General features: G+C 53.7%; 1 protein-coding gene across 1 annotated transcript in view; it reads left to right on the plus strand.

The window, feature by feature from the left end:
* The first annotated feature begins 3,658 nt into the window (after positions 1 to 3,658).
* Positions 3,659 to 13,914, plus strand: part of LOC119111065 (collagen alpha-1(I) chain) — a 41,815-nt gene continuing 31,559 nt past the window's right edge. Inside the window, exon 1 of the mRNA XM_037234891.1 lies at positions 3,659 to 3,700. The gene's annotated coding sequence lies outside the window, so the exon portion shown is untranslated. The remainder of the gene's footprint in view (positions 3,701 to 13,914) is intronic.

Genomic DNA, 13,914 nt, shown 5'->3' on the forward strand with positions numbered 1-13,914 from the left:
GACGGCATGCCGTGGCCGTGGCCAGTCTGTGGTCCGAGTGCGATGCAGTCCAGGATCGTCCGACAGCGGCCGATCCAGGACGGCATGTCGTGGCCGTGGCCAGTCTGTGGTCCGAGTGTGATGTAGTCCAGGATCGTCCGACCCCGGCCGATCCAGGACGGCATGCCGTGGCCGTGGCCAGTCTGTGGTCCGAGTGTGATGCAGTCCAGGATCGTCCGACAGCGGCCGATCCAGGACGGCATGCTGTGGCCGTGGCCAGTCTGTGGTCCGAGTGTGATGCAGTCCAGGATCGTCCGACCCCGGCCGATCCAGGACGGCATGCCGTGGCCGTGGCCAGTCTGTGGTCCGAGTGCGATGCAGTCCAGGATCGTCCGACAGCGGCCGATCCAGGACGGCATGTCGTGGCCGTGGCCAGTCTGTGGTCCGAGTGTGATGCAGTCCAGGATCGTCCGACCCCGGACGATCCAGGACGGCATGTCGTGGCCGTGGCCAGTCTGTGGTCCGAGTGCGATACAGTCCAGGATCGTCCGGCAGCGGCCGGTCCAGGACTTCTCCAAGCTGGGGTGGGGAACGTTTCACTTTCCAAGTCGTTGCAGTAGGATGGGGTCCCATGAAGTGCGATGGTCGCTTATATCAAATTGTGAACAGAATATTTTAAAACAAGGCGAGGCAAATGTTGAAACGTGACAATGCAGTGGAGCGTGGCATGCATTTCGTGCTAATTTTGTATACCTTTGGGGCAGTGACGCTAGCAGGAAAAGGGGGTACAAGGGCACGTGGTCCGCTTATGTCCCGAAGGGCCTCTCGGGATAAGGGGCTTGATTTAAGGACGCGAAGAGCTGACCGGAGGTCGTATCAAAGGGCCCCGGTCCGCAGGGCCCTCAGATGCCAATCAAAAGGAGGGCCCTTTGCGCCGATTGGATGCCGCTGAGTCGATGAGGGCCTCTGTGTTTGTCAGGTGCCACCACGGGTTGAGGGGGTCCGAAGGCTGCCTCGGGACCGACGATCAGGAGACATCCTTGAGGACCGAAGGGCCCAAACGGCTGTATGTAGGGAACATTAAGGGCCCCAGCCTTTAGAGCCGGGACCTCAAATGTCAGTCAGAGGGCCTTTTGTACCGATTGGGGACCCCTGGAACAATGCGGGCCTCTATGTCGACCAGAGACCACCAACACTCAGCAGCCGGCTCCGTGTTGGGCTGGGCCCGAGGGCCCATTTGCTAAGCAGGGACAAGGCTGGGCCCGCGATTTTCGTTGGGCGGACCCTCTGACAGTGAAAGAAGATGTGGGAACTTCTGATTGGAGCGTGCAACAAAACAATGGAAGGGCCCTGTGCCAGTCATGGTCCCTGGTACCGAACCAGTACCAGTACCTAGTACCCCTCTACCCCCGCTCCAGACAAGGGCCGTTAAGTTGAACTGGTGTCTCTGCCTGCGTTAATGGGCCCTGCGTCGATCCGGGACCAACTGCCTCGGTCAGAGGGCGTGCTGCGTCAGGAAGGGGACCAATATATGATGTGTCCCTCTAAGGGTCTCCAGATCGATCAGGGGCCCCACCCCCCGTGCTGCTAGCATGACAGCAGGTAGGCGCCCCGCGCTTGGACGACATGGCCTTCAGGCACTGACGGGAAACCATAATGTTTCCCCGATTGTTCTATCCAATATTTTGCCAGAATTTAATGAATGAGAAAAGTGTTTAGCCCTCGTGCTCATAACCTTAGAAGCGAGAAAACAATGGCACGGGCTGTAATTTCAGTAAAACCGAACATCGTTGGTCGCGGTCAAAAAAGCTGTCGCTGGGCGCTGGGCGCGCAAGAACGACCATGTTGAAATAATGCTTCCGATTGTCTTTCAGAATTAGTTTGTACAGTTCATAGATGAGACCGTGGCGTATATTTCACCCGTGCCATTTTGAGGTTGTTCTCTGAACAGATGAACAGTTCCATTAGCACTACCAGAAAATTCACATTTACAGTAGCAGCTTAACCCATGGCATTACAGCACCAGTTCGCGGTGCTGTAAATGCTAATCTGTCCCTGTTATCAGTCTAAATATCGCGCAAGCGAAAAATCCGGACTACCCGCTAAACTTACGCATTGATGCTCAAAAACGTTAAAAGTGCCCTCGCGGGGTATGCGCCGCGCAATTAATGGAGACTTTACGTGGGGCGTCCGGGTTGTTGTTAGAATACCTGCGAATCCACGCGCTCGTTTAAGGTATGCTACGTAATTGTTTTCACTAATCGATTCTGAATGCAGGTCAGACACCCTCAAACGAGCATGGGTGGGCCATGTCAATACAAATGCTTGGCCCCATTTGGATCTGTTTCAATTTCGAATCCCGTACCTCACTCTTACCAAGACTGTCTGCGCCCCTAGTGTGGGACACGCAAAAGTTCTTCGGGCCTCGTAATTTGTGTTCGTCGCGGTGTACCATGTAGGCAGCAAGGGAGGGGCCGTGACCCCCATGGCCCCTTCCCTGGATCCCCTTGGATCCTCTGTTGTAGTGGGAATCATGGCGGCCTCCTGTCGCTCACGGTGTGAACAGACGCGTTCAGAGGAGCATCAGTGGACTCCCTGCTCCACAAAGGATGCAAGAGAAGGGAAACAGTTGCTGCCGGCGTTCGTGTCGTGTCTGGTGGCACCCTGAACACGCTGAACGGCTGCCTAGTGGGGTGCGGGTTCAGTCACGTCATGCGTAAGAATACTTTGGTGGGTCGTGCTCTGGTTCATTTCGAGCGCGGTCCCCAGCGCTTCTGCCTGCAGACATCCACGGTAAAATGCGCCCACCATGGCGCGGGATGCATCGCATGATGTCTCGCACCCTCCGGTTCTGGCCTTCGTGTTGATCGTGGACCGAGTTGATTTGCTGACTGCGCTGCAGCTGTGGCAGGCTTGCCATTCGCGCGGCGCAGGGTTCTCGGTCCCGGAGAACCGCTAGCCGTTCCTCGGCGCCGCGTGCCCGCCGTGTGCTGTAATGGCTGCCCGCTGTGTGGGTCAGCCGGTGTCGTGGCCGGCCGAGCGGCGCAGCGGCCCTCCTCAGCGCCGGAGTGCTGGCATCCTCTGCGCTGGAGTGCTGCCCTCCTCAGCGCCGGAGTGCTTCCCTCCTCTGCGCTGGAGTGCTGCCCTCTTCAGCGCTGGAGTGTTGCCATCTTCAGCGCCGGAGTGCTCGCCTCCTCTGTGGCAGATTGCTTCCCTCCTCTGCGCCGGAGTGCTGCCCTCCTCTGCCCTCCTCTGCTGCCCTCCTCAGCGCCGTAGTGCTACCCTCCTCTGCGGCAGATTGCCGTCCTCCTCTGCGCCGGACTGCTGCTCTCTGTCATGTCATTGGGGCCTTACGACGCACTCAGCTGCTGAGGCTATATGGCGTCGCCTGCCTCTCACCCTGGCAGGAAGGGCGGGCGCCGCGGGGAATCGAACCCCGCACCTCTGGTTTCCCAGACGCGCACTAGTGCTGCCCTCCCCTGCGCCGGAGTGCTGCTCTCCTTTGCACTGGAGTGCTGCCCTCCTCTGCGCCGGAGTGCTGCCCTCCTCTGCGGCAGATTGCTGCTCTACTCTGCGCCGGAGTAGTTGCCGGGCGTCGCTCACCGCGTCTCTCCGTCCTGTTGCAGGGCGCTGTCAGCTGATGGACGGGCGCCGCCCTCGGACGCCGCCGCTGCCCTGCTGCCGACGGTGTTGGAGAGCCCGCCGCCGACCGGCCCCGGAGGTAGGCGCGTGCGGAGCCGAACTGGGGGCAGTGATCAGCCCCGGTGCGGTACGCAGCGTTACGACAGTAGCTTCTACAGTGTAGGAGACGTTCAGCGTTGTTTTGTACAAACGCGCGGCTAGAGCGGTTTTGCTCACACTCTGGGGGTGGGGTGCATTACTTTATCGCACACGGTACATACAGCAGGTGCTGATGCAAGCGGAAGCATTCCGTGCGTAAGCGCTCCGACCTGGCTTTATTCTCGTGACCTGCCTGGGGGGGGGGGGGGGGTACTCCTGTGTCGGGTGTCTGCTCTCGTTCGGCGGGTCGCGCCATGTCCGTGCCATAACGACGATCACGGCTTTAAATGTCCAAGTTCTAGTAGAGTGTGTCCCCAGGTCTGACGTGTGACCGCCGGTGGGGCCGCAGCGGCTTCCGTGGCGGCGGAGTCGTGTTGTTGGTGCCATTTCCGCCAGCCGTTGGGAATGTTCCGCGTTCACAAGTGGCTTTGATATGCGTGCTGCGCAGTGTGAAGTGTGCGTGGGCTGGTGACGGGAGCAATTAAACAGCGTTCTTCGAAAACAACTGTACGCACGGGGTAATTGAAATGGCAAGTCTTTAACAAGAGCTGGCATGGTTTAAGCCGCAATGGCTTCCAAAGGGAGGCCGCCCAATGCTGCCGTGACCCGTCCACTTCCTGTTCGGAACAGCTGACGCGGACAGGCATCAGGACCGTCACTACTTGTCTGAGATAATCTATACTGTTCGGAGAACAGTGTCAGGCGTGTCTTTCTTGTTAACGGAACGTCTGTTCTATATTTTTTTCCGAAAAAAATAGAGGGTCCACCACAGCACATATATGTGCAGTTCGCCGACGTTACGCACCATCGCTCGGGTGCCTGCCAACGAGAGAAGGCATGGCCTGGCAGTTCACCGACGTTACGCACCATCGCTCGGGTGCCTGCCAACGAGAGAAGGCATGGCCTGGCAGTTCACCGACGTTACGCACCATCGCTCGGGTGCCTGCCAACGAGAGAAGGCATAGCCTGGCAGTTCACCCACGTTACGCACCATCGCTCGGGTGCCTGCCAACGAGAGAAGGCATGGCCTGTCGAGCTGGATCATTCCCACAGGTTTGCAGCTTCCGGCTGCAAAGAGCTCTGACATTTGGGGTGCGTCCAGGCGGTGTAGTGCCACCATGGTGCTGCTGGCGCGACCATTTTGAACCATTCTGAACACAAAGAGCTTCGTTTAGGCGCATTGAAGGTAAATTTTACGATAATTGCTTCGGAAAGGAAGCAAACACACGTCGGAACTTGTCGCAAACCAAGGAAACGCTGGATGTCAGCAACACTGTTTCGTTAACGACGTATTGTAAGGTCTTAGTGGCATACGTGTCCTTGTTTGGTGCTGTATGTCGCTGGAACCCTGGCGCATATATATATATATATATATATATATATATATATATATATATATATAAACGATAATGAACCCCTGTGAATGGCTGTCACAAGCTGTCTGAAGGTCTGAGCTTGTTAGGAAAAGAGCAAATTGAGAAATAACCTTCCTTAGCTTGTATATGTCATTCCCACATGACATCAATCAGTTATTCGTTCCTAATGGTGTGTGGAGCCTACGAGTTAGGCAGAAGAGCGGACAAATCATATGATGGCTTGTCATCTTCGGATGTAATTGTGCTGTTGCGTCCATGGGCACGCCTGTCTAAACACCATATGACGTCAGACCATGTTGATATCGTGCGGCACCACCACTGCCGGATGCCGCGGATCGGAGCAAAGTATGCCGGTTTTACAGCTAAGACTTTGCATCCCACGTCCTGTTTGTGCTGACGAATGATGCGGCGCGGCGCTTCAGATTCGGATGATCGCCGTCTCCGGGGGACAGTTTTCGGTTCGGCTTTGGAGATACGAGTAGTAAATACGCGCATGGCCCGGCAGTGCTTTGGCAAGTTCCTGCGGAGACTCATGGATGGAAGTGCCGTCTGAAAATGGCGTCATCCTCCAGGCTGTGTTCCACGTTGCGTGCCGTCTCGTCCCGGGCAGTAACAGCTGATCCTCCAAGGAGAGGGGCAAATCAGCGCTCACCTTCCAGCGCCCGAAACGACTTTCCGACACTTTCCGGTTTTTACCGGTCACAACCGGCACGAACTGGGAGAAACTGAAAGCTGTTCTGTCGGAAAACCAGCAATAGCATAGAAATAAAAACGCGCAGTCAAAATGTGCGGTGTATTTGTGCTGAATTGGCACATAATTGGTTCTGAAACCTGTGGCCGATAACCATTGACCATGGCTTGCATACACACAAGCCATATATCACATATGTGAGATATGAGGGTTCGTTTTACGACCTGTTAACACCCAGAGCCATGGATTTGCTATCCAGCGGTTAGTGAAGACGCGTAATCACATGCGAATGCACTGCACAAAAACAGAGCAGTCTACAGCTTGTAAACATCACGCAAAAGGAAGATACATTGCTGCCACTGTGCGGTCCACATCTGGACCCACCTGGCCCCAAATTCACAAGTTGTTGCAAAAGTCGTGAGTTTCGTGCTCTTTCCGGATTTAAACAGCTGCTTCTTTCATCTGGTTGATAAACTGAAATTGTAACCCCTACGTTTTGCTATTCAATAGCTACCATGCAGTTATCGGTCAATGGATTTGCCTCGCTATGATAATTGGTGCGATTTAGTCGCATGATAAGGCAAACAATAATAATGCCTTTGTCGTGTCAGCGCATGGTGGTGCTGTAACCAGCGCGTGGCGGTGTGGCATTGTGTGAACAGGCGGTGTAAGTAAAGTTTATCTGCTTTGTCATTTGTCCAACTATTGCCTTTTCTAGTTCGGTATAACTTCGGCTGTTCGGCTGAGTGTGTTCATCGACCAGTCCTTATTGTTACAGTGGGCGAAGCCGGGGTTGGCAGCGGGAAGGGCTCAGCAAGGCTACTGAAGGTATAATTTGTATCGTCCTGATGTCATCGTATTTGGCTCCATTAGCGATGAACCTAGTTTGCCATCTTCCAGTTATTGTCAATTTCGGCCTTTTTTACCAGCAGCTTCTGCCAGGCGCTTTTAAACGACAAAAATCGGGCAGCAGATACTGTTTCAGGGGCCTGCTGTCAATCCTGGGGCACATGCGACACTAGCTCACTCCTGTCTTTGCAGCAGCATGAGGATGGCGTCAAATCTGTGGTGAGATGGCCCCCTCTGTGGGCTGACGTCCTCCGTCCTTGGTGACAAGCGTGACGGGTGCAGATTGCGGCGCGGGCCTTCCGGTCCGAGGTCCACCCCTGCGGCGCCACACGTCCGGCATGCCTCCCGAGCTGTCGCAGCCGGCCGCCGCGCGCCGAGCCGGACCTGGCCCGGCCCACGTGCAGCGCCGGCCCGGAGATGTCCGGCCGCACGCCCGCTGCGGACGCTGCAGGCGGGCAGGATGGGCAGCTCCCCCGCTGCTCGGCCGCCGTGCACGGGTCCGGCAGTCCTCCGCCGCGCGGCCGCTCTGCTCCGCTGGCGCTCTGTCCTCTGTCGGACAGTCCGTTGTCTGCTCACAGCCGCTGTTTGGCGGGCTATGGTCCGGCCGCCGTCTTCGTCTGGTCTGGTCTGGCCTGATCTGGTCTGCGGGCCGGCTGGCTGCACCGCGTCCGCCTGACCCAGCGCGGCGCCGCTGTCACGGGCTCCAAGCATGCCAGACGGCCGCGGCGGCTTGGTCGCACTGCGGTATAGCGAGGCTGGACGGCAGCCTGTGCCGGACACACGGCGGGTTACCAGGACTGGTCGCTCCTGCCAGGACGCAGCACTGCCAGCCCGTTGGTACCCTCGGACTGGGCCGCTGAACCCGACGGACAGGTGGCAGACTGGCGGTGGCTGGTGGCCGGGGCAGTTCGATCAGGACTAGAGCCCACCGCAGGCGGGCGGGGTCGGCCGGCTCAGAGTCGAGCCCGCCGCCACTGGCCGGGGCAGCCCCGTCCGCACGCGGACCCACTGCCGGCTGTCGGTACTCGCGCGGCGCCAGGCTCCGAACATACCCATCTGGGTCCGAGCCTGCTGCGGTAGCGTGGAGCCGGCGGTTCTTATGCTGAGCACCGCCGTGGTGCGGTTTGTGGCCGTGCTGCGGGAGCTGTGCTGTAGTTCCCAGTGGGGCCTCCAAGCCGCAGCCTCAAGGTGACGGCCGCCGCTTATTCGCATACGAAACAAGTGTCTTGTCGATTGCATTGAGTACCCCACCCCTACAGGCTGATCTGAGTTACCTTAAAACTGGCCCCCGAGAGAAATTTGCAGCGACGCTTTGTGGTCTCTCACCTGCACTATGCACTGGTGCAGGAGATTTGCATGATAGCTTCATTTGTTTTTGTTCAAGGCGGAAACTTTCCCCAGACACGGCCATGATTTTCTTGATGGTGTTTTTGATAACGAGCTCAAGACAAGCGCAGACAATACAATCGCTAACAAGAGGTGCACGGAAGGGAGCAGGACGCTGTCCAGTCTCTTACATGGCAAATAAAATGCGAGGCTATAAACATCGGTAAAAAAACATGAAATCGGAGTGCTTGAGGCACCTCAGATTTCACGGTCCTGACTATAGCATGTCCAAACATAACGGCAAAATGCCCCAGGAAAGATGTTTTGAGTACAAGTATCTGCAACTTATACCAGGAGCCGCCATGAGAGTCATGGTCAGGAACCGCTCGAGATCCAGCCCTCCTTGTGAAAACGAGAGGTGGAGAAAATGACGCGCACGTGCCTGCTGCTAGCTTTGCTCACTCTATTAAAAGGCAAGCTGTATTGGTGCGTGGAAAAGAGACATTCTCTGCATACAAGGCCCCCTTGGATGGAAAATGGGTGGACTACGGAAAATTGCACACCTTGTATGCAACACTGTGCCTGAAATTATTTTCACCCGTTAGTCTCGCCACCAGAGCGTCTCGTGCCAGACCGAACTGACACAGACGCTAGATTGAGTCCGCGATTGTTATCAGCTGAGCGGTGGTCAAACAGCTTTTGATTTTAAAACCGTTTGATCTAACAAGCACGCAGAAGTTGGCTCAAATTGTCACCTGATAACGGACTGGTTGGTCGTGCGGCCGGCGACGCTTTCATTTGCGGAAGAGCCAGTCCCCTCCCCCCTCCCCCCCCCCCCCCCGAGTGGCCGGCCAGGCCCCAGCATCGGATCGGAAGCAGAGCAGGACAGAGCGAAAATTTGTTATCGGCTTAGTCTAAGGGAAAGCCCCGCTGTATTGACCTTCTCCGTCACCTGAACAGTTGTAGAGTTTCCACACTCATCCATGCAACGCTGTATGTACAAAGATATTCTTGCGCTACGTTTCGGTCAAACTGCCACAGGAGAAAAGAACAATTCAACGTGAGCGACACCGCGTACGTGACAAGTGCAGTCTCTGTACATTAGCCTACGCTTAAAATATGTTCTGATCCCAAAGCCATGCTTGCATTAGTTTCATACACATGTATAAAGTTTCCTGCTCACTTGTTTCTTTTAAGGAGGCTGGAGTCCACCTCGTAGAGGAAATGTAGAGAGCTGTCTTTGGTGTCGTTTCTTTTTGTAGAATGTTTTAAGCCATTTTTTCCGTGCTGAGCTCCCCCCCCCCCCGCTCACGCACACAAGCATATATTTTGTGATAATACAGTCCCTGTTTTTGCGCACAGCGTTGTGTTTGGGTGCTAACATTGGTTTGGGCGCAGCGAAGGGACCATGATTTTAGTTTCCGGACCTGAGGTTGGTGAGAACATGATGCAAAGGTTATCGAAAGACTGTGAACATGTATTTCCACAGTTAAAAGCACATGTATATGCGTCGAGAATAATATTCCGTTTCAACACTGCGTGTTGTATCGAGAACAAGCCCAGCTTCCTGACTTGTATCACCCGCACGTAATTAAGCCATTGATAACACCATAAAACGAGCTCACTGTCCTGGGGCATCAATCCACATTCCAATATTTACCGCACGTGCGCAGCATTCTTGAATCACGGCTTTAAAGATGCAACTTCTGGCAGACTCTGCTCGAGGTTCGACCATTTACCAGAATGCATTTCGCATTCTCCGTGACACACACAAATCTAAGTTGCTATCAACCTGAACACAGAGCCGGGATCCTCTGTTACTGGGTTTGGATGATTGAGGGATCCTTGCACGGTGTGTGTGTGGGTGTGGGTGTGGGTGTGGGTGTGGGTGTGGGTGTGGGTGTGGGTGTGGGTGTGGTGTGGGTGTGCGTGCGTGCGTGCGTGCGTGCGTGCGTGCGTGCGTGCGTGCGTGCGTGCGTGCGTGCGTGCGTGTGAAATCGACTACTCAGTACTTACTGGTGTAACCAGGCTGGGCTGTATGTATGGTGGACTTTTTATTTATTTGAACTGTGAAAACAAGACAAAGCTATGTCACCCAGTTCAATTTTGAGAAGTTTCTCATGTTCGAGAATCTTGAAAACAGTCCAAATGGCTGACCCTCGCCCCGTGATCTCTGTTTTTCAACTGAGTCAGTGATGGATTAATCACGTTTGAGTGGGCGATACTGCTCGTCAACACCACTGCGACTGAAAGGTCAGCCAGTGTGACCCGGGGGATGTACCCTGTCATGGTACGGAGTGCTGCTGTGGGGTAAAGAATGGAGGGGGTTTTGACCTTCATTTTAGCGGACGGTGTCGGTTGCGAACCTGTTTTGAAATGAGGCCCGGCAGATGTCGGGCAGCTGAAGCCTGCGACGCATTGCAGTGCAGAGGCACCTCCAGGGAGGGCGAGCCGCTGCTCGGGGTGGGGGTGAAGGGGGGGGGGATCCCATGGAGTGAGGGAGACCGTTGATTTTGGATGCCACACTGTTAACACTTGCATCGTTGCTAGCTTCAGGAGCTAACCCAAGACCCAGGGGGGTGATAAGTCCCCCACCCCCACCCGCACCGGCACCCCCGCCCCAAAGCCCACCCCACCAGCGCCGCCTCGTGAACGTCGAGTTGTTGGGATAACGGAGCTATGCTGCGATAAAAGGCCGGTCGCCGGGACTGATGCATCATGCAGGGAGATCGCTCGTGATATGGTCGAATTGGTGGGATTAATGTCTTTCATATTGTGATTTTTAGCATGACAATGTCCAATTGTCACTGTTTTGTGGTTTGAGGCTTGGCATTTTCTGACAGCGCCTGGCGGTAATCAAACTTAGTTTCCCATGGATCATGGTAATGAAATTATGCATGATACAGTGCCTAACGTTTGTTAGAACTAATGTTAGATAATGTCTTTGTGGTCTAGTGGTCGAGTGGCCCAGTGTGCCCGTGGTCTAGTGTCATTGTCTCCGTGGTTTAGTGTCAATATCTCTGTGGTCTAGGCGGGATCTTCGCCGTAACCTTGGTCTAGAATAAAGATGCTGGGCTGGTAACCCAGAGGCTCGGGTACGGGCCCAAGTGTGTGGCCCAACTGACATGGAGAGGTCAGCTGGCAACTGGCCAACGAGGGTCAACCCAGGCCTGGGGTGGCCGTGCCGCAGCATTGTACGGCACGTAAAACCCTCCGCTGTCCTATCTGGCGACCAGAGCCGCCCATGCAAACCATTCGGAATCATGGTATATTAAAAGGTGTACATGCTGTTTTTCACCTGCGCAAGGAGGAGCGGGGGACCGCGTGCCAGGATCATGACGGACAACCCCGAAACGCGCTTGTTTTGGAGCTGGGCGAAACTAACGTGGAAAAGGAAAATAGGAAGAATTAGGACACTTGCTGTGGGTTTTAGGTTATTTCGTAGTGATATGTCCGTATCCCTCTCAGAAAAAAATCAATGCAAATGTAGGTTTCCAGCCCTGTTTTTTGTTCATGCTATTTCTCAGGTGATCGAAATTGGTTTGGAAGTCATCACATTCGGGTCTTCGTAAACGATGGAGGAAAGCGTTACAGGTTACGGTCACTTATCGGCGGGAGAGAATGGGTTTTTATGAAGTCATGTGCTTTGGATCTCCAACTGTTCCGATCAGATCAATTTATATTGGGGTTTCGATCAAAGCAGCTAATGTATAACGCGGGACGAACCTTCAACAGGTTATTCAAATAGTTGTATAGTTTTAAGGTAATCAAAATATCTTAAGCGGGTTTTGACATGGGCTTCTGAACAAGGATAGCCCGGAAAGGAAAACAAAACGTTGACAAATATTCACAACGTAATCCCCGATCCGAATCCGATCCGAATCCCCGATCTTAAAGACCGATCTAAAAAGACCGAGTATCTGAATTTGAAAGTTTTAGTTCGGGGCATATCTCACTAGGGCTATTTTTATAATATGACAGCCGAAGTGAGAAAATTTCTGATTGACCGAGCGATGCGATGTGCACGTGCACTTGGATGTGATTGGTTGGAATGTGATGTCAAGTGCAAGACAACGGAACTGGGCTGAATCTCTTTTCTGCAAAAGAACATGTCTGTTTTCGACAAAAACAAAGAGCATGGTCGGTCCCAGCGTTTCATGCATTATTGTGTTCTATATTATTCTGGATACTCTTAAAGGCAAAAAACGTGTCCTTGCGTGGTCATACTGATGATTTTTGTCCAGATATTTAGGCACGCTATGGAAGTGCTCTAATTTTCAGATTATGTACGGCGTATTGGCAGAGCTGAAAGGTTAAGATGGCTGATCGGCGACAGGCCTACTTTTGTGCACCATTTTAGTAGAGAAGGTATGTCGTGCTGAGCCGGAGGGGATTTCAAGCTGACTTCTTGAGTTATTTGCGCGTCTCAGCGGTTCCAGTGCCGACTTAGTGACGTCGGAAGACGTCACTTAGAATGTCCACGCTGTAGCTTCTAATCATGGGTTACCCTAAGTCCACGCCGTAGCTCATAAATGTCCACTCCGTAGCTTCCAACCACGGGTTATCCTAATGCCCATGCCGTAGCTCATAAACGTCCACGCCGTAACTTCTAACCACGGGTTATCCTAAAACGATGTCTGCCGTTTACTTACAGGCTTTACATCAAGGCCCCGCCCCAGTGGACACATCGTGCCAAGCAGTCGTTACCATTGCAACGTCTTCTTGCGAAAATCATGATCCTGCCCCTTGTTTTGCTCTGCAGCTTGCAGCAAACGGTTCTTTTGGCATTGTGATATATTATTATTGTTATGCAGTGTGTGCTCGCTCATGAGTAATTTACGCGCAACGGAAATTTTAGCGTCGCAATCGCGACTTTTGCAGTCCGTGTGCCGGGTCCTCTAAATGTTGCGCTCGTTCCATGCAAGTTCAGGGTTCTTCCAGGGTTCATTGCATGCTGTGACCCTTTTGATTTGTCCGGCTTTTTGTAAACAAAACTCTCCGGGGAAGCTTTCCGACGATAATAAGGGACCGCTTTAGATATGGCCCCTGTGGTCTTGTGTGCGAGGTCGCGCACCGCTGTCATCACCGAGCTGAGCACATTGTGGGGTCTGGGAATAGAAAGTGGAAAATTGGCCGGTAGTAACTTTTTCAGATAGTAAAATTGATTAAGTGAAATTTGCCTGCGCTTTTTGGTAAGTGCGAGAGAACGGCTTCCAAGAGGCTACTTTTTTAATGCATATTGGTCGCAGTGAACTGGTCTGCATGCCTGCGTAATTTGCAAGGCACGGCTGGTTTCGGTTTTGGCCACAGTGCACCAGTCAACGCCAGTTAAAAATGGTGGCATCGTTCACTTCCAGATCGATAACTGACGTCCCTGTGAGTGAGACGTTGCTTAGGTCACTTATTCAGTTGGGGATGGGGTTGAGGTTCTTCCCCCCCCCCCCCCAATTTGTGTTCCGACCTCCAACTTTGAAATGAAGGTGGACCAAATCCGAAGAGAAGCCCGTTTGTTTGCTATTTTGGAGATATGTTGCGCCTTTTCCAGCTGCTAATCCCTCCCTATTTTATTTTGCGAAACTACGGCCCTGTATGCATCCATATTATATCGTAAGTCACGGAAGATAACCGTCCAGGTACCGCCAACATGCAGGTGCTGACTGAAAGGCGATGTTGCCACATACACTGAGCTGAACATATCTGCAATGGTAACCAAAAGCCGGGGACGGTGTGTTCCTTGACATGGGATGTTTAGGCACGACCGAGATACCGGAAGTGAAATTGTGTGACGTTATGTGCGCTGACCGAATCAATCGCGGCGTAGAACACTTCTCTCTACCTATCAGTCTCGCACATGTCTGTGTTCACTGTAAGGGGTAAGAGCAAACATGGCTTGTGCTAACTGGGCTTTGCTGT

Source organism: Pollicipes pollicipes, unplaced genomic scaffold (assembly GCF_011947565.3).
Source record: "Pollicipes pollicipes isolate AB1234 unplaced genomic scaffold, Ppol_2.1 Scaffold_7261;HRSCAF=8764_pilon_pilon_pilon, whole genome shotgun sequence".
Classification (NCBI taxonomy): Eukaryota; Metazoa; Arthropoda; class Thecostraca; order Pollicipedomorpha; family Pollicipedidae; genus Pollicipes; species Pollicipes pollicipes.